We start from the raw sequence: 13,094 nt of genomic DNA, 5'->3' as shown, positions 1-13,094 counted from the left end.
TGCTAGGACAATGGTGGCATTGATTGCTCAGTTATGATCATAATTTCTACACACTGGAAAATGACTTATTCAGATACGTGTGATACTCATTGGGCATCTTAAAATTTATCTTCCTGTTTTTGATATATAAGTAGAATTCAGAATTAACTCTCAGGAATGATGTGGAATTCCCCTCTGTATGATGTGACTATGCTTTATTGCCATTGGTTAATAAAGAAGCTGCAGACAACAAATGGATTAACAGATTAAAACTAGTTGGAAAATCTGAACAGAGATGTAGAGAAATAGTAAGCGGACTCAAAGAGACACCATATAGCTGCCAAAAATGACAGATGCTGGAACTTTACCAGTAAATCACAAACTTCTTGGTAAAATACAAAATACTAGGAATAGGTTAACTTAAGATGTATTAGTTACTCAATAAGAAGCTCAAGCTATTGGCCAAGCAATATTGTAATTAATATAGTTTCTGAGTAATTATTTGGGTCAGGGATGATGGGAACAAACAAGCAGTCTCTGCCTACAAATTGGCATGCTAAAGTGGGCTGACTACATTCTCATAAAACATGAGAGAGCTTAAAAAGGAATTCTAGACACAAAAGAACAGAGTTTAGTGCACCTTCTTACTAGCCACATTTTTTTCCAGATGGACTCAGTTTTTCGACTCTGAACAGGAGCTCCACAATTCCTTTAGGAGAGGTCTTGATTCAGCATTAGAAACAAAAAACCATGTGTCTTCTTTAAGGGCTGGCAGCTTACTGGTTCATTTAAGTTACACAACAGCTTTGGGTCTTTCAGGAGGCTGAGCACTTGAATAGGGTCAGTTAGCAGCATATTATACATTGTTTAATGTTGAAATAGACCTGCTGCGACCCTGGAGTTGTGGTAGTATATATACTCTCAGAGGCAGTGAACATACCACTGCCATGTTGGACTAGGCAGAGCCAACAGACCGGGCCACAGAGTTGGTTCTAGTCATGCCTGCTCAGCATAAAAAAAGAAGAAAAAGTACTCCTAGTTTAAAAATATTTTAGATACACACACAATAAAGACAAATTCAGATAAAAAAGACCTGTAATTGTGTCACAGTGTTAGACATACGTACTAAAAAGGAGAGCGGGAAGGAAGTATAATAGCTACAAAAAAGTAAAGTTTTTAAAGAGATAGAGTATAGGCAATCATAGGTTAAAAGAGTAAGTTAATCATATATATTAAAGGTATCTTGATTTCAAAAGTTGGGTCTTTGGAATAGAGGTTCTATTTCTGTTTCTACAGAGAATAGAAAGCTGTGGATTCCTTACCAGCTAATATGGTTTGATCAAACAAGACCTGAAGCAATGGCCCAGATGGCCCAACATTGATGACAGCTTCAGGATTGCTGGCTGAGATGGACCTACCACAGAATACCCCATGAAAAACTTGATTAACAGCACTTCCAATCAGCAGGATGTAGTCTAGACAACAATGCCCAAATTCCCTAAATGATTGCTTATAAATGTTTGTATACATTTAAAGAGGGATATGCTATAGAGATATAGGATATTTTGCATTGGTATGGATCTTGGTTTATTGATACAAATTTAAGCTCAATTTTGTAATGTGTATATTTCTACTCTTGAATAAGGTATTGTGTTTGTGCAGTTCATTAAAAAATATAATGTATAATTAAGAAATATAGGTTAATAGATATCTATAATAGTCAAGCTTGTAGTCATGTCAGTTAGGTTTTCTAGATGCACAAAGATATATTGCAGATGGAGAGTTATTCTTCACACCCTTCAAAGACTTACAATATATGCCATTTAAAATGTTTAAGAAATTAGGACTCTTCTTGATTATGAGACACATCTGATCCTGGTAGCACCAATTTACCTCAAGAGAATGATGGGCATTGGAAAGGTTCCTTATGGAGTTAGTTAGCCATTTGGGTCAGAAACTGCTCTTGCCTGAACTGCTTGATGGTATGCCCTATAAACTGGACAAGCAGAAACGACAGGAAAATGATTACTGAAGTTGCCAAAAGAAGGTGAGACAATCCTTTAGGGTTTCTGCTTCATGAAAGAGTCTTCCAGACATTCTGTAGGATACAAAGAAAGTGACTGGGAAACTGCCAATATAGGCAAACCAGTCTTTCAAATGTCCTGCTTCATGGAAAATTCTGCTAGATACTATAGGTCTGTAGGCTGAAGATGGATTCCTAATGTTACAGAAGAACTTTGGGTGACTGTCCAGTCAGTGAGATGTCTCTGTCAATTTTAGAGTACTGGAAGTTGCTTATAATGCACTCCTGTTTGCTTAAGTGTTATTAGATTTTTCTGAAGTCATTGATGGAATTGAAGAAAAGTAGTTATAATTATAAAAGATAGATTAAATATAAAATTTTAGACTCATAAAGATAGGATAGATGATAGAGTAATTTCCTTAATTTGTCAAATGTAAATGGACTAAATATTATAACCCTAATTCTTGCTTAATAACTCTTTTGCTGTTTGTAATCTTAACTATGCTAAAGTTAAAACCTTCCTTTTTAATTAGACAGAAAAAGGGAGGTGATGTGGGATTTCCCCTGTATGCTCTGAATATGTTTTATTGCTATTGGTTAATAAATAAGCTGCTTTCAGCCAATAGCTTAACAGAATAAAGCCAGGTGGAAAACCCAAACAGAGATGTATAGAGAGAGTATGCAGAGCAGAAGAGATGCCATGTAGCTGACGAAGGAGACAGACCCTGGAAACTTACCAATAAAGTGCAAGCCTTGTGGTAAAATACAAAATAATAGAAATGGGTTAATTTAAGATGTAAGAGTTACTTAATAAAAAGCCTAAGTTATTGGCCAAGCAGTGTTGTAATTAACACAGTTTCTGTGTAATTATTTGTGTCTGGGGGGACTGGGAACAAACAAGCAGTCTCTGCCTACACCTGAGAGTTAAAAGGACACTCCTGCTCATTCCCAATGACACAGTGACGATGCTATAAAGAAGGTGATTTTAAGTGTTGCAAGTAAAGTAGCTGCAAATTCTGTGGTTGTGACCCATTCTGTGTACAAATTTTGTCACATGTTCAGATTGGATTATATTTTCTTTCACTTTACTAGGCTCCAGTAAAGGCATAATTCTTAGCAATTTACTGGTATGTTTTCTTAAATAATGATAAGCTACAAGATAAACAACCACTAAAGTCTGTCTTAATGGTTAATAAAAACTAAAAACAATATTCTGGAGAATAGTAAGGGGCAGTTAACTTTGTGTTGCAGTACATACACTTAATTCTATACACAGAAGCAAAACCGAAGTGCATAAAATATTCTATAAATCATTACTAAGTAGTGAATTTAGTGGGAGCTTTAAGTGGATAAAAGATGCTACAAATTATTTACTTCTTTAGTTGAGAGATGAAGTCTGTTACTTTACACTTGAATGCTCAAAGCTACCTCAGTTTACAAATTCAACCTAATGCTTGTCTGTAAGAAATATAACACTCTTGAAACCCTGAGTTTCCCTTTAAAATGTTCACTTAAGAATCTGAGAAGACCATACACAAGGGTTCTAAAGCTAAAAAAAGGAAAGAGACAGCTGAGCTCCATCTAAATAAAGTCTTCTCTGTTCAAGATATGATGTGTAAGTCATCAGAGTGGTCTGGATTAGATCAGCTGCCAGGTAAAACGCAGAGCGTCTCTAACTTATTGTCATCCAGTCTATTATTTTTTGACTTTACACTAATTCAAAGGCATACCAATACAGTCATTGTTCTTTTAATGATTTCAGGATAATAGTCTACAAATTTCATCTCGGATTCACTGCTTCATGTAAAATTAAGTATTGTGTTATAATATTTTGTCCAGCCATAAGCTAATATTAATATTCTGAAAATTCAGGTGGAAAATTAGTCAAAGCTACTATACTTGGCAGATTAAGAATATTAATTGTGGTAGATTTAATTTAATTGAACTTTTTATTTTGATAAGTTTGGATGAATGTAACTGTATTCTACTGTGAAAAACATGTTTGTTACCTCTGATAAGTTGATACCATATGCCACAGAAGGGTCAACTTAGCCTCAACTACAGTCATGAGTCACAGACGTTGAACCCCATCAAGACAGGTGTTATGTTGTATTTGAGTATTCATTATTATCATTAAATATCAGATAAAATGGTTACGACAAAGAAAACCACCTATATCTTTATAACTAATGGATATTCACACATTACTAGCAGCAATGTCATGTTTGCGTAGGCAATTTGGACTGGGGATTTTTTACCTAGATAGCTCTGGGCTAAAAAAAAAAGCTGAAAGATTTTTCTCATAAATAATCTCTGACACATATTTTGCAAAAAAAAAAAAAAAAAGACTGGAAATAACCAAGCAGATGACAGTTGGAAAGCCGAAAGATTTTACTGGCTTAAGGTCAAAGCTGGGACTAGTGGACACATGCCCAGGCAACGAGCTCCATGTCATGTTCTGCCCCATTGTGCTGTCTCAAAGTTCCCTTCCTCTCTGGGTTTACACAACTCTAAGCTCTGTCAAAATTTTCCTGAGACTTCAGTACTCTTGTAATCAACCTTGTCAAGTCTGTTTCTTTAAAAGGTTTTTACTCAGCTTTTATTAAAACATATAATGTTTGAAAGCCAATTATATTCAGAAACAAATGCAAGAAAACCAACAATAGAAACTCAGAAGTTGGCAAGAAATATTTTTAAAATTCACTTAAAATAAGTTGATGTTTTGAGATTTATTATTTTTTTTTACCCAAAATGGGTTAAGATATTTATTCTTCTCATTTCTATGCATGTATAATTCTATCATTGTAATTTCATTTTGCTGTCAAAAAAAGATGGGAGTTAGTACCATGTGTAGGTATCTACTTCAGTGTCTGCCCAGATACTCTAGAACATTCCTTATTTGTCATTATAAAACAGTTCTCAAATAAGGAATACTGGCATAGACCTTTAATCTTAGAGCTCAAGAAGCAGAGACGGATCAATCTCTATGAGTGTGATACCAGCCTGGTCAATATAGCAATTTCTAGGCCAGCCAATGCTATATAGTGAAGGCATATAAAAACTTATAATAAATCAAAGAACATATAAATAAATAAATGACAAAATAAAATTTCACACAGAGAATGTGTCAAGATACAAAAATATTTCATGGTAGTTTTCTATGTGACCAAGTGGCTTAAAAATGTATTTTAAAAATGTTTTTCATATATGATGATCAAATAAAACTAGAAGTGTCATCTTTCCACTGAAGTAATTTATAGACCTGTGAAAATAAATAATTAGTACTGAAACCCTCAGCCTTAAAAGGGCAGACCAGTGGTCATAAAAAAGCAAAATCTCAGATGATTTTTTGTCATCTATGGGCTTGATGAAACACTTTTATGTATTGAAACATTTCATATTGCAGAGATGATATTTAAAAACAAAACTTATAAGACTCAAACAACAAAAACCAACAAAAAATTCAGCAAGTTAGTAAAATCATCAAGATCCGTAAGGTCTCTCTCTAGGCTTATAAGTAGTAACAATTCACTGGAAGGAGAGGTGATGTCTCACTGAATTGCCTGGGTTTCACCTGAGGGAACTTTGAGGATATAACCATTCTGAGTCATCACCCATGCTTGAGTGTGATTTTGGTGATGTATCTGACTTTGTGACATCTACATTCTTTTAAGAAAACTGAACCAAATTTTTGGTTCACTAAGCTAGGTTTGGGTGGGAGGGTTTCTCTGCTCTATAATCAATAGCTTATGCTGAGTTGGATAGATATTTATTCACCATTTTCCCCAGGAAAATTCACATAAAAATACAGAGCAAAAGAAAGTAAAAATAATCAACAGCAAACAAAATCAACTGCAGTACAGTACGCAAGAGTGACCAGTAACTATGGTTACTGACTTCCAAGGACTACACCTTTGAAATCATGAAAGGAGACACAGAAATCTCAAAGATAAAAGTGGAGACATGGGTTCACAATCTGTTCCACCCTTGGATATTGCCACCAATTATAGCATAAAGACACCAGGGAGTTTGAAATGAGTAGTGAAGAGACTATGGATTTTTTTTTCATCCTCAAACAGAAGACTTGGCCCAACCTATCCAGCTTAACAAAATGTATTTTGGTCTTCTGGCTATTATACTGTATCTATCCCCCTGTTATGATATTCCTCAGGCTTTTTATATTGGATTCTTTTTGCAATTGCATTCTTCTTACAGAATTTTCAAATCCTCATGAGGTTCACAGTGTCTCTCAAAATTTCTCTTTCTCCTATCATTTTTACCAATATGTTTTATGTACATATATAGTGTTAACTTACATTTATTTTTTACATTAATGTTTAATATTTGTTAACATTTCGTAACTATTTGTACATACTTCTGCCCTTCAGTACTGTAATGGTCAGAGGATCAGGATGTGATGGGGGAGAGTCTTCTGTTTTGTGTTAATTTCATTGGTTAAATAAAGAGACTGCCTTGGCCCTTTGATAGGACAGAGAATTAGGTAGGTGGAGAAGACTGAACAGAATGCTGGGAGAAAGAGGCTGAGTCAGTCAGTCGCCATGATTCTCCCACTCCAGACAGACGCAGGTGAAGATCTTTCCTGGTAAGCCAGCTCGTGGGCTACACAGAATATTAGAAATGGGTTAGATCACTATGTAAGAGCTAGACAATAAAAGGCTAGAACTAATGGGCCAAGCAGTGTTTAAAAGAATACAGTTTCCGTGTAATTATTTCGAGTAAAGCTAGCTGGGTGGCAGGATGCAGCCACACTGCTCCCCACTACAAGGATGTGAGTGTGGAGATAGTGTCCCCAAGACATGACAGGGAAAGCACATGGATAAACTCCAAACAGTATGATTGTCTGAACAAGACCAACATAATGACAGCACTAGTTGATGTGCCATTAAGAATGAGAAACATTCCCCAAGAACCGACCCTTAAGCAGAGAGCTTCAGGTAGTTAATGACTGTCAAGCTAGGGAGAGCCATAATTTAAAAAGTCATGGATTTGGGTAGGAAAAGGGGTAGATTGAAACAGTTTGGGGAGGGAAGGATCAGAATGATGTAGATGCAGGACTCATGTATTACACTTACAAATTGAAAGAATGAAAACAAAAACTCAGTAAGTATAATGTCTCTAAGTATAATATCTATTTTATAATGAAATTTATATGAAATGAGTCAGCACATAGTTGAAAAGTATAGAGGTATTACTATTAATCTGGATAATAAATAATTAGAATGAGAATAAAGTAGTATGAGGTATTTATTATGTGAGTAAACATATATAACCCATATATGGGACAGAAGAAAATCATCAGCAAAGGATGATATGTATCTATCATTGAAAATGAAAGAAAAGCATGGGAACCAGCTAAAGTAATTTTAACTAACAAAAATGTGTATATAAATAAGAGAAAAACATAAAAATAACTCTTTGAAACTCACATAACCAAAAATAGAGTGCTCACAGCTTAGGTTCAAAGATATGATTATTTATTTATTTGTTTGTTTGTCTTTATGAGACTGAGTTTTGCTGTAGTTTTGGAGCCTGTCCTGAAACTAGCTCCTGTAGACCAGACTGGCCTTGAACTCACAGAGACCTACCTGCCTGCCTCTGCCTCCCGAATGCTGGGATTAAGGCTGTGTACCACCATTGCCCAGTTGATTTTATTAATAGCAATTGAATGTAGAGTAAAATTCATAACTTTCTATTTCACTGACAGAATGAGGAAGGAAAGAAAATTAAAATGTTCAGATGAAGTTAACAGCATATTTAAAGCCAACTTTCAGCATGTTCTGGAAAAGTCCAGTCAATAGCTTGATTTCAGTGACTGGAATTAGATTAGCAGAATTTACTACTAAAATACTCAAAACTATTTATTTATTTGTTTGTTTTCTTATTTATTATTTATTTATAAACAAGCAGACTTATTTCCAAATGCCTGTAGTATTACTCTTATCATTTTATAGCACAAATCACTTAATGTGTATAGAAATTATTTATGTTGTGTGTTTGCATTAATTTTATATGGATGCCATGACAAATTACTTCACATTCTGTGGTTACCATAAACACGGATTTACTCATTATGTTTCTGTATATGATGTGGCTACAAGGTTTTATAAGCCTAGAACCAAATACTTGTAGAACTAGGATCTTTACTGCAGATCTAGGAAAGAATTTACAGGTTTGATCCATCTGCTGGGTCCATTTCCTTATTGTGATAGTACTTGCCAGATGTAAGTAAATCCATTGGTGTTTCAAAACTTTTCTCCACTATTCAAAGCAGCTACTATGGTCAAGTTCTGTCTACACATGAAATTTTCTGCTTTCCATGCAGTTTCTTTCTTGCTTTATCTTCTGAAAAAATGTCCCTGACCAATTTTGCTACTGCCCTAGGAGACAGAATGGGTCACAATGAGCCACCTGTGTTATATAAATATTTTATCCTCATATTACTGGAAAAAAAAGACTTAATGCCATCTACAAAAATTGTTTCACATCAGTATCTAGGCTGGCATTTGATTGAATAACCAGGCCTGTGAATCTTGGATGGACATATTTGGAAACATTCTGATCACATTATAATTCATATTTCATATAAAAGCAAGCTAGATACTAAGTGCTTAAATATAAAACTGTTGTAAGGAGAGGAGGCCAGGAAAAACAAGTCTATTAATCTGTATATTGCCACGTGGCAGCGGCTTACCGGAGATTCTAACTGGCGTCCATCTCAGGCAGAGGATACATGACTTCTCTCACTCTGCCCTTTTTCCTAGCATTCAGTTTTGTTTTCTCTGTCTAAGTACTGCCCTATTAACTAGGCCAAGGCAGTTTCTTTATTCACTAACCAATGAAAGCAAAACACAAACAGAAGGAACTCTTACACCATACAACAATGATGTAAAGTTTAAAGCTGAGTAACTGGATATTGTCAGAAGGATCTATAACTTCCATATTGCCACAAAAAATTGTGCCCATAGGTGTATACTAGTATAGCATTACAGGTATTTGAAAAGACAACAGAAAACAGGAGAGTTGTCATTATCAACCAAGAGCAATTTCAGAGACATTATATATTTAAGTGTAAACATAGCATATAAAATGTACAAGAAAAGTCAATGAGTTTTAACCTCCTCTTGGAAGGATGATTCTATAAGACACTAAGAGAAGCAATACAGCAGAAAAACTATCATCTACAATAGAGACATTATAATTTAAACCCAATTTTAAAGGGGGAAAATCTCTTTAAAAGATTCAAATCACAGGTATATCTCTTAGGACGTAGTATCCACATATTTTTTCCACTCACAGTATTCTCACAAGCTTACAAAGGACTTTACACTTAAAGGTGAAATATTATTCTAATTTCTTTTTTTTCGAGCAGCTTGAAAGAATGGTTTTCACCTTCCTTGTATTCCTCTGTGAGAGGTCCTAGTTATCACAGCAAGTAAAACACGAGAAAGAAAATTTGCAATTCAGAAAGAAAGAGCCACTGTCATAATTTGCTGACAAGATAATTGTTTAAATACAGTGTTTAAGAGAATATAATAGTGGCTTATGCACTTTTATCAAAATGAGAATTTGGCATTCGTGAAGACAAAATTAAAATGAACAGTGGAAATCAAAATCTATATGAGGAATTATCAACAAAGGGAGTGCCCAAGGTTTCTTGAAGAAGTCAAGAGTAATTTTGTAAATTAATTGCGTCTCTCAACGCCAGCATAAACTGTCAGACAACATCACAGTTCAACAAGCAGATCTTCCTGTAGTCTGCAACTCAGGATAAAGGTATGAGAATGAGGAATGAGACAATTGTAAACATCTTGGAGAAACATTCAACCCAACTTGATTATATCTGAGATCTCTTTTTCTAACTCAGATCTCTTATACTTAGACCTTATGATATCACACCCGTAGCTGTTCTTCTTCTTGATGTATAATCTTTTTTGTTCTTACAACAATCTCTGTCCATGCATTAAATGTCGGCCTCTCTATTCTCCTCAAGGACATAATTCTAGGCATCTTCTCCCGTCTTATGTACTCCCATATGTTCACATGTTGTTTTTTCCTCTCTATTGAACTGTTTTTATGAGTTTAGAAATATGCTGTATTTCTCCCAGTCTGATTATGAAGCAAAACACAGACTTTGTCTTGCACACTGTTTCATGGCTTCTATTTTGGCATTGTTTTGCTCCCATGTTGTGGCAACAGTCCTGAAATGGCTTGCCTATCCTCATCTGCTCTGCTAGTCTTCTTTAAATACAATCCGATTGGGCCTTGGTCCCACAGATCCTGTGCTCTTGACTTCCCTGATGTTAAATCAGTTCCAACTTGACTCAGCAGCAGCATTCCTCACCTTTGACTGTGCTGTGCTTTTCCTGCTTTTCCTGATTACTTTCATGCCTCACCTTTTACTCTTCCAGCATTTTACTTATCTCTGCTTTTTGAGGTGGGCCACACCATGCACAGAGTATGTTCTTCCCTTCTTCTTTTCCTTTTGAGATCTCCCTTATTCCTAATCTTTCTGCCAGCAATTCTGAAATTTGCATCTACAGCCAAATAATTTTCCTGAAACACACACTACACACACACACACACACGTGCACTTGTACCAAATAATCACATGTCTAGTCAATTGTGCTTTTCTTGATACCTGGAAAACATATCCAGAATACAAGCATATCTTTTTCTCTTTCTATTCACCTAATTCATTTTACATTGTTTCTCTTCTGATTTCTGTGATACTACATCTATCCTCATGACAATATAAGAGGACATTTAAGAATCAAAGTTTGATTAGGTAACTCCTCTCTTCAAAATCCTGCACACCTCCTCATTTTGCTCTGAGTGCATTACCAGAATTTTCTGTGATCCTGCCAGGTCCAAAGTGCTCTCATTGCCCCATGATAGGCATCAATTCTTAAAGCTCTCTCTGTTCTCCCTTTTTCTACACAAGTTGCCACTTTTGTATTTCACCAAGGCAGCAGGCAAGCAATTAAAAACATATAAAAATCATCAAGTAAGCTGCAAATATATGGGCAAATAAAATGACTACAGTTGTTACAAAGGATAAAATACAACTGAACAATCAGTATAAGTTAAAATATGACTGATGGTACAGTCCTCAAAACCTTGAGGACTATTTTAAAAGAAGCCACGAGTTATTATTGATATTATTAATACTCTTCAAATAATGATTCCCCACCATGAAAATGATAGAAATCTATGTCCACAAATCTTTTCATAACAAATTTTAACTCCCCTTTGTTACTTATTTTAATAAAACTTAGATCTTAAACTAATTGTTAATTTAAATGATTAAAATAATTTTATTTAATGTAAATAAAATTAAGATAAAGTATATTTTAAGGCACTGAAACTAATAATGTTTTGAAAAACAGTTAGAGAGTTATATTTTGAAATAAAATATAAATCTGTATATGCATGTGAGAAGCGATAGAAATCTATTTCCATTAAAAACATTAAAATACATTTAGGGATACTAATAAATTACTATCTCCCAATAGTGAGGTTAGTTTTATTTCAACATGTATAAATCACCTTAATATTATATGTATATATGATAGGAATTTTAGAATCACAATATTTATCACTATAACACTAGCACTACCAGGTGACTTTTCAGGAGTTGTTTCCATTGGTTCCTCTAGGAGGCTGCTTGTTCATTTCCTGGCTGCCCAGACTCCCGAAATAACCACACAGAAACTATATATTTAAATCACTGCTTGTCCAATTATTTAAGTCTAAGTGGGGCTACCAGGCAAGAAGTAGAGGCAGGGCAATGAGAACTGAAGAATTCTGGGAAGAAGGAAGAGTCAGTTTGCTGTTGTCACCAAACTCGGAGGATGTAAATATGTGACTGCCTCGCCAAAAAAGGTACCAAGTACGTGGCTAACAGACAAGAATTATGGACTTATATACGTTATAAGAGTTCATAAGAAGCCTGAGCTACTAAGCCAACCAGTTTATGATTAATGTAGACCTCTGTGTGTTTATTTGGGACTAACGGCTGTGAGACCTGGTGGAACAGAAACATCAGTCAACAGTTCCTGAAATAGTTTGTCACTCGTGTGCACAGCATTGATTTTAATGCGGAGATGACAGCAGTAAATAAGACATCTCTGTGTCACAGAACTTCAACAGTGATGGCTTCCATACCAAGGTTTCATCTTTGCCCCGAGCTTACTTTTCTTCACTTCACTCTATGTTTCAGAATATTTGATCACACTGTGACACTTCTAGACTGTGTTAATAAAGTTAACTTTGAATCAGAGGGTGGAGCCAGCTACTAGCTTATTGTGACTAGTAATATAGAAGCCAGGAAAGTGGATAAGAAAGACAGACCGGATGGAGAAGAGAGAGACGTGTGGAGTGAAGAGGTGCTGGTTGGGTCTCTGGAAAGAAAGGGAAGGTTATCCGGTTGTTCATTCTTTGCTTCATTGAGCTATATGGTTTTACCCTAATATTTGACTCTCGATTTTTTTGTTGGTAATAGAACAATTTAGAAAAAAATATATTTTTTTAGTTTTGTTTATTATTTTTATTTATTTATTTTTTTGTTGCAGGGTTTCTTTGTGTAACAGTTCTGGCTGTCCTGGACCTCACTCAGTAGACCAGGCTGACCTCAAACTCAGAGATACACTTGCCTCTGACTCCTGAGTGTGGGGATTAAAGTCATGGGTCCCCAATGCCCTTTTGGCCATGAACTAAAAATACAGAATGCTTCACAAATTCGAGTGTTGTCCTTGTGCAACAGTTATTCTAATCTTCTCCATACTTTTTCAGTTTTAGTACACATGTTGCAAATTGTCCTATTACCAACAAAAACTTGAGAGTTAAATATTAGGTGAAAACCTTCAGATCAAAGAAACAGAGGATGGGCAACCAGTCAACCTTCTCTTTCTTACGAGAGACCCAGCCAGGACCTCTTCCCTCTACATGTCACAGACTGAAAAGACAGAAGGAATTCCAAGTCCCTCCCTTCTCCACCCTGTCTTCCCTTTCCATGTTCCTGGCTTCTCTATGAATAATTCCAGTCAGCTAATCATTGGCTCCACCCCCTGAT

General features: G+C 35.4%; 1 non-coding gene across 1 annotated transcript; it reads right to left on the bottom strand.

Moving 5' to 3' along the window:
- Positions 1-12,737: 12,737 nt before the first annotated feature.
- On the bottom strand, positions 12,738-12,847 carry LOC113457931. The gene has a single exon (XR_003378399.1). It is a non-coding gene; the product is annotated as a U6 spliceosomal RNA (small nuclear RNA).
- Positions 12,848-13,094: the final 247 nt, after the last annotated feature.

Source organism: Microtus ochrogaster, linkage group LG10, assembly GCF_000317375.1.
Source record: "Microtus ochrogaster isolate Prairie Vole_2 linkage group LG10, MicOch1.0, whole genome shotgun sequence".
NCBI lineage: Eukaryota > Metazoa > Chordata > Mammalia > Rodentia > Cricetidae > Microtus > Microtus ochrogaster.
Note: the sequence above shows the minus strand (reverse complement) of the source record. Positions and strands in the feature narration are given on the sequence as shown.